This window comes from Xiphophorus hellerii, chromosome 18 (genome assembly GCF_003331165.1).
Source record: "Xiphophorus hellerii strain 12219 chromosome 18, Xiphophorus_hellerii-4.1, whole genome shotgun sequence".
Classification (NCBI taxonomy): domain Eukaryota; kingdom Metazoa; phylum Chordata; class Actinopteri; order Cyprinodontiformes; family Poeciliidae; genus Xiphophorus; species Xiphophorus hellerii.
The window spans coordinates 34,441,661-34,456,824 of NC_045689.1; the positions used below are offsets into that span (position 1 = coordinate 34,441,661).

General features: G+C 42.2%; 1 protein-coding gene across 3 annotated transcripts in view; it reads left to right on the forward strand.

Moving 5' to 3' along the window:
• Positions 1 to 2,123: 2,123 nt before the first annotated feature.
• zbtb44 (zinc finger and BTB domain containing 44) overlaps positions 2,124 to 15,164 on the forward strand; it is a 59,361-nt gene continuing 46,320 nt past the window's right edge. For 2 of the 3 annotated variants that reach the window (XM_032590262.1, XM_032590265.1), the window contains exon 1: positions 2,124 to 2,447. The gene's annotated coding sequence lies outside the window, so the exon portion shown is untranslated. Of the gene's footprint in view, positions 2,448 to 9,908; positions 9,974 to 15,164 lie in introns of all 3 variants that reach the window. The other variant, XM_032590263.1, reaches the window with a different exon arrangement.

Here is a 15,164-nt window from a genome sequence, read left to right on the forward strand (position 1 = left end):
AGACATTTCAGTAATCTAAAACTAATAGAACAAATTTAAGCAACCTACTTGCATACTGTATGTGGACTGTTGCATATAAAATTCATGAGCAGTAAATATTGTGCTAGTTATCAGTATTGGACCAAAGAAAGCAAGACAGTTGCAAGTCTTTAAATTTGTGGCACTTTTGATAGGTCAGATAGACTCAAAAAATTGTAACAGCAGCTGCGTGTTGGGGTCCAATTTAATTTTTTGTCATGGGGCCCAAGATTCCTGGCAGCGCCCCTGCTGGAACCTGATGGTAACCTTGCACCAAGTCCACCTTAGAGAAAATGGTTGCTCCGGCCCATTGCTGGCCCAAGCCTCCATGGGGCCCTAAGCGAAATTTGGTTTTGGGGCTGTGATGGACCTAGTTAAAAACAGGAGGAGTCACAGAACATATTAGAAAATAGGGTTGGTTTATTTTAACCCAAAGATTATAACTGACAAAAGATAAACTGAGCTCATAAAAGAGGTCAAAGAAACAAAACTGAACTCAGGCAAAAAATTTAATCAAACTGGCTGCACAACAAACATAACTGACCTAACAAAGAAATGACACACTGGGGTTTATATACTGGCTGAGGGGTAACTAAACAGAATACAATTACAAATAACACAAAACAAATAACAGTACAGCTAAGCTTGGCTAAACTAAAGAACCAAAAATGAAAATCAAAAAATATTAAACTTTAAATACTACCATTTACTTAAATACAAAACTTATATAAACAAAGAAACTACAAATCCCCCCTACCAGCAGGAACTAGTGGTGCAGTCCAATCAGCATTTAAGCCTGCTGAGGTCTGGCCCCCATCCTTTGTCTGGCAACTCCAAGGCATGAAGAACCGGCAGGAAAAACAGAGTTAATCTTAAGCAAACAAAATTAACTTTGAGTTGATATAAATACATACGCTAACTAAATGTGTGCGCTAACAAAGAGAACAAATGTATCCAAATCAACTAATAAATGTTCTTATTGAAACTAAAGTGTTGTTGTGTTTGTATGAACAAATAAATTGTGCATAAAAAACGTTACAGACAAAGGAGTGTGGCCATGGATTTAGCCATCACAGGGGCCCTCTAGTTCTGCTAACAATGTGGACTGGCTGCAATCAGCAGTCTGCTCATTAGACACCTGCTATAAACTTATTGTATCTCTGGCAGTGCTGTTTACATTATATACATACAGTATATAATATAGGATACATTTACTGGCCAACTGATTTATCGACCAGTTGATTTCTGACCAACTGATCGTGATCGGCCGATACTTACATGTGAAGCCCATCTTAACCCCTGATGCTATCTTCGTCAGCAAAGGTTTATAAATCATCTCTGTCCTTTTCTGCTCTACAGTGAGAGGTTTGACAGACTGACCCACAAGGTCAGGTCTGAATGTTTACAGTTAACAATATTCACCCCACTGTTGCCAACTCACCAACTTTTTTCCTATATTCAGTGACATTTCAGACAAAAAAAAAAAAATCATATCAACTAAAACCAAAATCAGCAGCAGCTGTGTGGGGGGGTCCAATTTAATTTTTTGTCATGGGGCCCAAGATTCCTGGCAGCGCCCCTGTGCACAAATAAGGGGAAACATAGCATCACTGTGTGATTAAAGTGTACAGCAACATAGAATCATTAACATGATTCTATGTTGATGATTCAACATCAACATAGAATGATGTTGCTCATCAACATGACTCATGTTGAGTCATCATCAACATGATTCTATGTTGCTGATTAAATAAAATCATATGGTAATGACAGTGTATACTTGTCTGATAGATAGATAGATAGATAGATAGATCAGTTCGTGCTAAGCGTATGACGATCTGACAGGTATACTGATCTGACAGAACACCGGAGCGTCGCTGAGCTGCGAGGGACTCAAACACTGCTTGCAGTTTTAATTACAGTTATATCTACGAAAAATAAAAAAATAAACTAAATGTAATTCTGTTCAAAGGAAAACAGTGTTAATCTTCAACCCATTTTCAACTATCCCATCTGATCTCACGCTGAGACCGTTTTGACTGTAGGAATGAAGTGGGAGTGTTTCGGTTTCCGAGGTGACGCTTGTGTCGCCAAATGTGACACTTCCTGTTTCTTCCAGTATGACACAGTGTGTGTTGCGCGTTGCATTGTGGGGGTAAAAATATAGCACAGAGAAGACAACGGGGATCACAAAGGAATGAAAACAGTACCTCGGTAACTTTTAGGACCGAATGGGAATGTGAATTTGTCAGAGCGGCATTCAAACGGTGAGCTGGGGCGGCTGGCAACTGCCTCAGAGGAGCGGGGAATGTGAGCGGGTGTAGCGGCGCAGCTGCAGCAGGGCGCACCGCTGTCTCCGACTGCTTTTTGTCAGCTGAGCCACCAGCATCCAGAGGCCCCGGCTGTTTTCCCAGGCCTCCCGCCCAAAGGTAAATTCAATTCTTACTGTCATTTCCAAATGAGGAGAACCCGTGTGTGAGACGCTAACTCTCTTCTTAGTTGCGTCTGCTTTAGGGAGACGATCTGAGTTAACTAACCGTGATATTTGGTCAGGTAGCGTTAGCATAGCAGCTAACGACTGTTAGCTGTACCATCAAAACAAACGGTTGGACACGGCCAAAGCGAAAAGTGTCGACTTCCAAATAAGGTTAGTGACATGTATTGTGTAGTTGAGGATGAAGTTACTCAGTTTTGTGCACTGATTTGGGAAAGTTTATCTTACATTAAGACTTAATAGAAATAACAGAGTTTGTAGAACTTATCGATGCAGCCAGCTGTCGATATCTTATTTGGGCAGGTGGGCTCAGAAAAGCTGTTGAAGCTCATCTGACTTGACACTTGAGCTTTAGCCAGTTAGCCCTAAGCTCCCCTTTATAATCATAGCAGATTTGTGTTGAGCATCTTGTCCTCTTTCCCTGCAGCTGATGCTAGCTTTCCTCAACCTGTTTTTGTCCTGCTGATGATGAAAACAGTAGATCAGTAGAAGGTCCCAGTTGATGGCTCCGCCTACTTGCTTTCAGCAAAACTGCATTTTTAAAGATGTATTTGTGGAATGGAAGAGCTTTAGTTTTTGTCTTTTAAGCTTTGACTGTTGCAAAAACACACACACACCACGGTAGCTCTAACGGTTTTCCCCCCAGAATCCGACACACAGTATACAAGAGTCTTCTGCTGTAACCACAGTAACATAAAGTAACAGAGTTCTATAGAGCTTTGGAACGTGACGTCACTGCTCTAGACGTAGGGAGATGAGCGCCATCTTGTATGGCCATATACATAACCGAGAAAACGACTGTCTCACAGATATTTTGAATTTTTGAATCTAAGTTACTTCAAATTAATTAGCAATGTTTCGAACTTGCTGCGTTATTGGATGTAATGTCCGATCACACGACCGAAACGGTAAAAAGATGGAAAACGGACTTTCATTTCACTGTTTTTCTGCCTGTAAACAACGCGAGGAGTCTAAGCTATCGGAGCTAAGCTATCGGAGCTAACGAAAAGGAGACGAATGTCCTGGATATCAGCTCTGAGACGTCCTGATATTACGTTCTCCAACATCCCAAGATATCTACAAGTTTGCTCCAGACATTTCCATTCTGGTGAGTGTCTCAATTCGCTCTGTTGGTGTTGTGTCATAATGTTTTGCTATGATTTTGTCGGGGTTTACTCATGTTCAGTTACGTTGAGTTAATTTAAGTGGGTCAACCTTGTTTAGGTTGGGCTTATATTTTTTATGTTGTGTGATGCCCACGGGTGTGTGCTCACAATTGAGAAAAAAGGAGCATGCATTTCTTTAAATGTTTATGGGGCTAATGACGATGGGTGTAGTAATGGTGTTTCACCAGTAGGTGGCGCATGGAGACTCTGAGCTGCCTGTTGCTCTGCGGTTTCTCATAAGCTGAGAGAAATTGAAGTAACACAGATTGCGTCTCCCGTGTGCTCATTTATATTTACATTTTTCAGGTGAGAATAACCTTCAAGTTTGTTTTAATAAAGTACTTTTTGATTATTTGGTACTGTTCGAGAAATGTTTAAGGAAATGCGTCAATGTGTGAAAGATATTGAACGAGTTTTGTTGTGTTTCGGAGCCAGCAGCGGCTAGAGGAAGTAGCTAACATGCCGTGATGCTAGTTGGTTAGCACACTGTAGCGGCAGATAATAGCGGGATATATACTGTAGGTGCAACCACTAACAGTAACCGCTTATAAAGGAAGTTGGGATATATATATTCCATGGTATGAGAGTAATATGCTGTTATCAGGCTCCAGGATTTATTTGTGTTCTAAACACCGGTGAAAGGTTAAATGGTGATGTAATGCATTCACATAATTAAAGTAATTGGATTCTAAGATAGTTATGCCAGTTTACAATAACTTACAATAACATGAAATATGTCACTGTGTGTGATTAAATATGCATATAAAGTGAAGTGAATTGAAGGTACGTTACCTGAGGGAATTGTGACAAAATATGATGTTATGGGATTATTTCTGGTTTAAGGAAAGCTAATGTTGATGTTTATGTCAATGATGGAATATGTCTAATATGTACAGTAAATTACTGAACTATAAATTGGGCTGTATTGACAGTTAAATGAGCTGGTTTGTTCAATAAATAAGCTGAGAGAAATTGGAGTAACACAGACTGCGTCTCCCGTGTGCTCATTTATATTTACATTTTTCAGCTTCATCTGCTGCTGACGGATCCGGAACCCTGGTACCCGTTACAGTAGCATAGTCCCGAGTTTTGTCAGTGGACATCGAGGTTATTCCATTATTGTGAAGTAAACTATTTTACTAGTGTTATCAAATGTGCAGCATTAATACCGATATGTGTTCTGATATGTCCTCTTCAAGGCAAACTGACGTATGAAGTGGATTAGCTCAATCCAGACTGGGTTCCAGCGCTGAATCTGGGTCACTGAGAGGTAAACGCCACAACATCTGACCGACATGCACGTAAATTAAAGAGGCGATACAGCAAGACTATGGTGGATCAACAAGTTACAGAGACTGTTTTCATTATTTACCCCAGAAGAGGTAAATCATGAAAACACAGCAGCTGAGGCTATAGAAGAGGAGCAAGTTGGAGAGACTGAGGAGGAAACCCCAGGAGAGGAGCTCAGCAAGGCTGCACACTCTGAAGAGGAACATGAACCATTTGTGTTGAATTATGTGTACAGTTGGAAGTGGCTGTTTTCTGTCATTTCATAATTTAATGTGGTAAACATTCATGAAACGTTTGATTCAAGCTCTTCAAGTTGCATGTAAACAGGTGATGAAATGAATCACATTTCAAGTAAAAATGTGATATCTAAAATGTTTCAAGTAAACATATATGTAATGAAAGATTATGTTTTAAATAAACATTTTGTGATTAAAGTAAACAATTATCTTCAATTTTGCAGTAAATATTTAATGTAACAATCAAACCAGATGAAAGAGCCCATCTTTAAACATTTAATGTGTAATTAAACAGGCCAGAGTAAACAATAAAGGTGACAAGTAAATGTTATGAAATAGATCACACTTTAAGGAAATATTTGTTGTATTTAACATATTTCAGGTAAGAAGTGAACATGTAATGAAATAGATCCTGTCCTAGAATTGTATGTAATTGAACATTAGAGGTAACAAATGTGATGATCATCTGAGGTAATACATTTTATGAACATTTTTAAATATAAAATTATTTAAATAAAAAAGGGGTCAAAATGTAATAAAGATGATCCATACAGTCTAGTACAGGGGTGGGCAACTCCAGGGCTGGAGGGCCGGTCTTCTGCAACTTTTAGATGTGTCTCTACTTCAACACACCTGAGGACCAGGTGTCCTCAGGTGTGAGGTGTCCTCGCACCTCAGGTGCCCCTCAGGTGTGGGCACCCTCAGGTGTGGGCACCCCTGAGGGTGCCCACACCTGAGGCACCCCACACCTCAGGTGTGGGGCCCCTGAGGTGCCCCACACCTGAGGGGCACCTGAGGACCAGGGGTGGGCAATCCTGGTCCTCGAGGGCCGGTGTCCTGCAACTCTTAGATATCTCCCTGATCAAACACACTTGAATCCAACAGCTGAATCACCTCCTAGGTGCAGTCAAGTTCTCCAGAGTCCTGCTAATGACCTCATTATTTGACTCAGGTGTGTTGAAGTAGAGACACATCTAAAAGTTGCAGGAGACCGGCCCTCCAGGCCTGGAGTTGCCCACCCCTGATCTAGAGTGATGACTTGTGCTGGGGCACTACTGTCCATCTCAGCAGTTTTAGTTAAAGCAGGTTGTGCAGATGGTTCAGCTCTGAGTAGGGGTGTAGCGTTACAATCATCTCACAATACGATATGATATATATGATATTCTGATCACGATACAATATATATCACGATATTTGGTAGGCGATACGATTCAATGCACTTTTACAATTTTTTGAAAGGTTTTAGAGGGACAGAGTGATTTTAGTGACATTACATGTTCCATAGACTTGGATTTAATATACTGAAAACTGATTAGAAGCACCAACTACACTAACAATACCTGACCCTGATTGGACAGAGTCTAACAGTCTACAGCTGGACAAAATGAATCAAAGATTCAGTGAGAAAATTAGTTTTCTGTCATTTAATTCATGTGGATTTGACATGAAACTCAAAATATCAACAGTGATCCAGGAGCTGAATGAGGAAATTATCAGCCTCTGTAGACTCTCAATATGCAAATGATTACACTTATGTTTTTCTTTTGAACATACTGTGGATGCATTTTGGACCTTGAGAAAAACCAAATCCAATGTGAAAAAATTAAAAAAATGTTGCTGTGAAACGCTCAAATATTCATAACGAATGGTTTTTATAATTTAGAATGACAATATATACCGTACATTTCTTAAACTGATGTAAAAATATTGCAAGCAACACAGTTTTATAACATCAGCATGAAAATGAAGGCAATTATTTGTTTGTATATGATTTTTGATAAAACATCATAGGTAAAAACAAGATGCCAAAAAATGTGTGGGAGCACGGGGGGAGTAAAAAGGTCTTTTGGACTATAGGGAAAAAGCTTTGCTACCTTGGCTCCCGGTGTTAGCCGTGGCTGTAAGCTGTTTACTACTAGCTGCTGGGGGGGGTGGCTCAGCCTTACCCCGTAGTGATCAACTCCTTGCAGCTGCGCGTCACTTTTCCCCTGCTTGGATCTCTGAGTAGCTGCTTCTCAGACTGCCAGGATCTCATCATACTCTCAGACTCTGATACTCTTTGTCAGTTGCTAATAAGAATGATCGATCCGCCATCGTCACCATGGCAATCCTCACTGCGCCCAGATTCCGGCTGCGGGCTTCCCCTCTTCGTCTTCCTGCTCAAAACAGAGCGCCACTGCATGCTGTGCGTTCATTCTTCAGGTAATTCTTTATATACAGAACAGAAACCACTAAACTAAAAACAAATTACGAAGTGGATGCCACCAGTCGCTCCAATATCTAAACTTTGCAATAATGCTGCTTTTGCCGCTACTCCGTTTGCGCCGCTACTCCGTTACCGCTTCTCTTTCACGGTTACTTGCGCAACTTTACTTTGTTTCTTAGCAACAAAATACAGCCCATCGTTATTTATTGAAGATTTGAGATTTCTAAAAACAAAGGAATCTAATGTTGTTTCGTTTCTTTACGTTTGGAAGCTCTTTTCCTTTCACATTCCCAGAAAAACTGGTTTTTGACATTTCTCTGACATTCGTAAAAATATGGTTTACTTATTTTAGCATAACTCCGGTTTTACTTGGCCTATTAACACAATTTAAAAACTGGTACTCCGATGTTGTTTTGTTACTCATTCTGCTGCAAGTTGGCTCAATTTTGACGCGCAAGACGTAACCGATAAAGTCCGGTTTAGGATTTTCAAAATAAAAGATCCGGAAGTAGTTCATGATTTCTTACGCGGCCCGGTACCAATTGGTCCGCGGACTGGTGGTTGGGGACCACTGGTCTAAAGGCCTCCGTCAGCTGCTGTGGCCATTCTAAAACTGTCCATCCTGGATGGTGATGCAGGGATGACTTGGATTATGGCAGCCACATAACTTTCCAGCTCTGTGTGCATGTCCCTCTTTTCTTTGTCATGTGACAGTGGGCTTCGAGACAGAGCATCAATGATGACGAGCGTTTTTCTTGGTACATACACTGCTTCAGGTTTGTATCTCATAAGTCTCATGAGAAGACGCTGACACCTCAAGGGAACATTATCGATGCTCTGATTATTTACTAATGGGACCAGTGCTTTGTGATCAGTTTCCAGCTTGAACTGATCCAGACCACAAAGATATTTGTCAAACTTCTCACAAGCCCACACACTAGCCAGACAGTCTTTTTCTATCTGTGTGTAGCGTGTTTTAGCATCTGAGAGGTGTCTGGAGCAGTAGGCAATCGGCCTCCGTTCTTCTCCATGAAACTGGAGCAGCACTGCGCCCAGCTCATAACTGCTTCTGTCTGCTGAAACTGCTGTGGGTTTGGGGATGACCTAGAAGGCAAGGACTGGAGCTGTAGTCAGCATGTTTTATTTTCTCTTAGGCTGACTGCTCCATTCTGTCCAGCTCTTCTTTAACTTTCTATAGCAAGGGAAAGAGTACATGGCATGCAGTGTGTACAGCATATGGCACAGCATTGTCCTTTAGCTGTATTTTGAAAGGTAAAGGACTGTCAAAATACAGCTAAAGTTTTTAGCTGGTTTTTTGTGAGCCATGTTCCCCATACACCTGCTGATGTTCACTTGTGTTGTTGGTCAGTTCATCCACTTGCCTCACCAAGTTCATCCTTACTGAAAGTGATCTGCTGAGTAGATTATTGACTTTATGTCCACTGACAACATTAACTTTAGATGAATATTATTTTTTCTTGTGGTTGAGTGTGACATCGAATCCACTGGCTGCCAAGACAACCCAGCTCCCCTCCTGGGCTGGTCAGGGCAGATCAGATGGTTCCAGCGCTCTCTCAGGGTTAAGTGTGTGAAAAGTTTCTTCATTTTGATGTCTGCACCGGTGTAAATTTTAAACTGAACTGAAGTTTCATCAACTTTCATCTCCTCTTATGGTAGACCTCCTCCACTGATCTCACCGACTATCCCTGTTGGCTCACCTGAGCTGCCACTTCTTCAGATTGTCTGACGGTCTGTATCATTTGCGCCAACATCAGACTCCCCATCAACTGCAGCCGGCGGGAGTGTTCTTTATCCTGTATCCTGACAACAATGTGTTGCGGTTTTTGATAGGTCATACAGCGCTCGTATAAAACACTCAGTCTTTTCTCCTTGCTGCTGAACACGCTGGTGAAAGCAGGCTCTCATGGATGATATTTCTCCGGGGAAAGAAAGATTAATCAAATTTCCCCATAACGATAAAAAAGTTATCACGGTCCTCCTCTTGAGCAAACGTGAATGAGTTATAAATCTGCTCTGCTTCATTGCCCATAGCATTAATCAGGCAGCTCACCTGCACTGGTCCTTCATCTTTATGTAGTATCGTGGCTTTTCTGTGGTGCTCAAACCTCCGTTTCCAGTCAGGCCAATCTGTTGGCTTTTCAAAAGAAAAGTTCTCCGGCGGGTTAAACTACGTCATACTGTTGCTACTTCTCATGACTTCTAGAAGAGGTAGCTGTTAAGAGTCACTTCTGACACCATGTGGAATGGACAAGTTCCGCCTACTTGTTTTCAGCAAAAATGCATTTTTTCGCTCGCGCTGTCGTGGCTTGATCTCTGAAGTTTAACTCGATGCGGATCGCTCATATTGAGCTGTACTCAGTATTCACAGGTACACGTTTAGAGGTGCACATTGAGAATATTTCTGATTGAACAAAGCATTTGTACATGGCCTGTGTGTTTATGTCTCAACATGCTGACTCTGTCTGCCCTTTATAAAGGTTGAGTTCCCGGTTAGCTGGTGGACCGGTGGTTTAGACCGTGGAGGAGCTTTCACCCTCGCCTTGTGAGTAGCTTAGCTTGCTGGTTTGTTTTTATTTTTATTTTATTTTTTTGCGGCGACACAATAATTATCAGATGCTTTGTCTACTTAAAGTCAGGTAGAGTGGCTGAGCGGCCGTGCGGAGATCAGAAAAACTTGTCTCATGAAGCTCATGCAACCAAACCAGACTATGTGGCTATTATTAAAAACTCAATAGATGCAAAATGGAAGAGCTATTAAAACATAAATTAAATCACCTGTTTGTCCCTCTACCTCCAGCAGCAGAGATGCGCAGTGCAGCGGATTTACCTCATCAGGCAGGGCCTGTCCAATGTTGAATGAGGCTTTGAACAGAACTTGATTTTGGAGCCCCTCTTGCTGCAAACATCAGCACTAGGCCTGTCACGATAGCAACTTTTGCTCAACGATTAATTGTCTCAAAAATTATTGCGATAAACGAAAACATTGTTTGAAGACCTTTTTACACTGATTTAATGGAAATGACGTAATAATGCAGGCGATTTCCTGCCAAAGATAGATACACTTTATTTTCAAAAGAACACTTAACACTGGAACTGATAAATAAAATAAACAAAACAACTAAAAACAAAAATAAAATGGATTTTCAGTCTCCATTAACAAAAAACTCACTTGAAAAAAAACAACTAAACAACATAAAGCCAAAGTGGAAATAAATACTGCATTCAACCAAAAGATTATGAAGTCTGTATACTATATTGCCCTTCAGTAATAATTAGATTTAAATAGAGAAGATGAGCACATCGACTACCTGATGCAACACTACAGGTTTTTTGCGCCTATTTTTCCCCTTATGACAATCTTAGAACGTTGGTCTTTCTAAGACTGTGTGGTGTGTTATGGTAGATCGTCGTTGCCGCTCCAATCCAAATCAGGGGTTTTCCCCGACTGGGAGCCTGTTGAATGTGACAGGTGGATTCTCCTCCGTGCTTTCTAAGGGGAAATTACATCGGGGAATCCCAAACAGCTGCCACGGAGCAACCCGAAGTCCAGCGGACATTGGAGATGATATGTGGAAACAACATTAATATTTATTCAACATGCAAAGAATATAGAAATGACAAGGGGAGGCGTTGGAGCGAAATTGCTACCGCAGTTGATAAACCCGGTAACTTTTCAGCTGTTCTTCGTTAACGTGACGTAAATAGGTTATAATGATTTTCATTCAGTCAGGACTTTACGCTGACACTAGCCACATGCATTGCAGGTAGATTGTAGTAAAGCATTGATTGATGCCTGGTTTTAAAATTAGTTAACTGGACTTGTAGCCATTATTTTGTGCCCATTGTTGGACACCACACCACACGATCGAACCCGATCGAACCGTTATACCTAGAATTTCTGTCGGCTAATGTGTGGTCTCAGGTTTTGAAAATGGGCCGACAATCGGCCGACAGCTCTAAGATTGTGTAGGATAAGATAGTGTGCGCTGGGCTTTAAACTAAGGAAATGAGGAAGGGGGGATCAGTGGAGAGCACCGGAGTTGAGCCTTTTTTCATTCGGTGTCATCAACAGAAAGAGAAAAAGGCCGGAAGAGATGATAATGCCGATAATTAAAATGACGTCGATAGTTTTAATTTATCGTACGATTAATTGATTTATCGTTTATCGCGACAGGCCTAATCAGCACCACTAACAACATTTCACCACGGATTTAGTGAAATCTGTGCTAGGCGGCCTAGCCTAGACCGAGCAGTCAAATGTAATTGTAGTTTACTAAGATTAGGTACCCACCGTTCTTTTGATTTTTAGTACTCTAAATGCATTTTTTAAATGTATTACCAGAAAAGAGCAGAAATAATTTCAGCCCATTTGTCAGGATCTGTGTTTTTCTATGTGTTTTGAGTTCTCTGTGTCTCCGTGTTGTCCTGTCTCCCCTTGATTAGTTCCCAGGTGTGTCTCGTTCCCTGATTACCTCCTGTGTATTTAGTTTCACCTGTGTCTCTGTGTCTTTGTCGGGTCCTTGTCGTTTCTTGCCGCACTTGGCGTCCTCATTCCGTTTCTGTGTGCTGTTGAGGAAAAATGATTATTTTTAGTGCTTAACCCTCGTGTTGACCTCATTTTCTGTATACACCCTGTGTCCTCTGGGTCAAAATGACCCGTCTTCACTAAACCCCCAATATAAGCAGCTTAATTGAATTTTAAACACCAAATTTCATCTTGTATATTGTAATTCACCACAAAATGTGTGAATACTTGAGTTTTCCCTCTCCACTTGAATTTCTATAGCTTAAGAAAAGAAAAAAATGTGCAAAAAGGAGTTTCGAATGCATTTTTATTCATCTCAATGACTCATTTTCTTTTACTTTTCTCCAGTGAACAATTTAAGAGAATGTACAATACAAAAATATGAAAAATAATCCATTCAACTAATTAGCACATGTAGGGCAGTATGCAAGCGCACAGCCTTTGCAGATATATTTCTTACACCTGCAGCACATAGTATGTGTTTTACAGTCCTTCTTTTGAGGGCAGAACTGACATCTCTTCCTCTTACTTGCCCTAGCTGGGGAAGTGGCTGTGGTAGATGGATCCTCAGGTTGATCAGGAGCTGCTGCACTCTGAATAGCTTTCACAACTGCTGCTGAGGCTTCTGTGCGGTTGATGTGCTTCCTTCTTTCAATGAGTGGAGTTACGAGTGCCTTTCCTAAGTGCTCCAGGAACACTCTCCTTTTGTTATGCTTATGAGGCATCCAGGTTGGGTTGATCTCTCTCCAAATCACAAAGGCATTGTAGGAGGACACATCAATGATGTTGTGGAAGATGACCAGGGGCCAACGGGCAGTCATTCTTCACTTGTCCCATACCTCTCTTATGGCTGCAAGTTTGTCTGTCACACGTCTTGCTGGTCTTGATTCACGGTCATCAAATCGTATCAGTCTTGAGTAGGTGTGAAAGACTTTGAGTGGCATTGTGGCTCGGAAAATTGGCCTTCCATTCTCTGCATCCCATAGACTAGCTGCAGCCTCACCTCGGGACCTGTATACACCTGCTAGGATTAGCAGCCCTAAATAGGCCTGGAGGTCAATCTCATCCATCTTTTTCCAGCTGTCTCCATATTTGCGAAAACCCTCCAGATTTGTCATCTCCAGGATTATTTTTTCTATTGCTGGTGTGATAAACAGGTAGAATGTAGAAACAATATCATGGGCATGAGAAACAGCATACCTTGTGGGTCCTGGGGTCATCTTTATAATGTTGTGTTCTGCATGCCTGCCGTGTTGGTCATATGCCGCTGAGGACCATGTTATTTTGCCATTTTTTGAAAGGAAAGTCTCACTTTCAGCTTCAGGGTTTTCTTCTTCTTCTGAAGATGATTCATCATGCTCTGGGTTGTATTCCTCTCCATCTTCTTCTTCGGATACATCCTCTACTTCCTCTTCTGAATCAGAGTTGTCTTGCTGGACATGTGAGAAAATCACCTCTACAGCCTCTTCAGCGTTGTAACGCACACTCATGGCTTCAGCACAGACACAATTCAGGGTCCTGTTATGCAGGACCTTTATAACCTCTGGAAATAACAGGTGGTCTTCTGAAGTCTGCGAGAACACCACCTGATTTGCCTTGTTTACTTCTGCTACTGATTGATCTGAGACACATCTAAAACTTTGCAACATTCTGTGGTTTGTAAATAACTCTGTGACCTTGATTTCAACTCTATTTGCCTCACGGGTCATTTTGACCTGAAGGCCATCTTTGTACTTTCTTTTTGTACAGCTTACATGGAAATGTGAATAAAAGCAACATTTAACTTTTTCTATTGTTTTGGCCAATCTAGGAAAAGTCTTAAAATCTCAAGTTAAAAAAATAACATTTAGTGGATTTTTGGGGGAGTTTTAACACAGTGGCGGGTCATTTTGGCCTGAGGACAATAGGAGGGTTAATACAGTTAATCCTACGGCATGTGTAAAAGGTATATTGAACATTCTTATTTTGAACAAATTTCTTAATTTTGAACAGGTTTGTGTTAAGGATTTAAAACTAAACCAGATGGGTAAGTATTCAAAGTATAGTAACCAAATGCAGATCAAAGGGGATCTCTCAATGAGGCTCCTGCTGTGTTAGCAGACTACAGGAGGCCATAAAATTAGCATCTCCTCCAGGGCAGTATCACTTGAGCCTGGAGGAGAGAAGTCTGTTTGGTTCACAGAAGATCAAAAGTCTTCCAGAACCAACATCTGGGATGGTGTAAAACTGAATACAACATAGAATGTTGAAACAACTAACATTTAATTTCTAAGACATTTTTCTAAGTATTAATAGCATGTTTTTAACGAAGATTGTATTATCTAATTTTAGAACTACTAATCTAGTCCTCCATGGGCTGCCACCTTATCGTGGTGGAGGGGTTTGAGTGTCCCAATGATCCTAGGAGCTATGCTGTCTGGGGCTTCATGCCCCTGGTAGGGTCACCCAAGGCAGACAGGTCCTAGGTGAGGGACCAGACAAAGAGCAGCCCAAAGACCCCAATGATGAAGGAAAACTTTGGACTTGGTGTTCCCTCGCCCGGACGCGGGTCACCGGGGCCCCACTCTGGAGCCAGGCCTGGAGGGGGGGCACGATGGCGAGCGTCTGGTGGCCGGGCTTTTACCCATGGAGCCCGGCCGGGCTCAGCCCGAAGAGGAAACATGGGCCCCCCCTCCCATGGGCCCACCACCCGTGGGAGGGGCCAAAGGGGTCGGGTGCAGTGTGGGATGGGTGGCAGCAGAGGGAGGGGACCCTGGCGGTCCGATCCTCGGTTGCAGAAACTGGCTCTTGGGACGTGGAATGTCACCTCTCTGGTGGGGAAGGAGCCGGAGCTAGTGCGTGAGGTCGAGAGGTTCCGGCTAGAAATAGTCGATCTCACCTCGACGCACGGCTCTGGTTCTGGAACCAGTCTCCTTGAGAGGGGCTGGACATACTTCCACTCTGGAGTTGCCCAAGGTGAGAGGCGTCGGGCAGGAGTGGGCATACTTGTTGCTCCCCATCTCGGCGCCTGTACGTTGGGGTTTACCCCGGTGAACGAGAGGGTAGCATCCCTCCGCCTACGGGTGGGGGGACGGGTTCTGACTGTCGTTTGTGCTTACGGGCCGAACGACAGTTCAGATTACCCACCCTTTTTGGAGTCCTTAGAGGGGGTACTGGAGAGTGCTCCTCCTGGGGACTCCCTTGTTCTGCTGGGGGACTTCAACGCTCA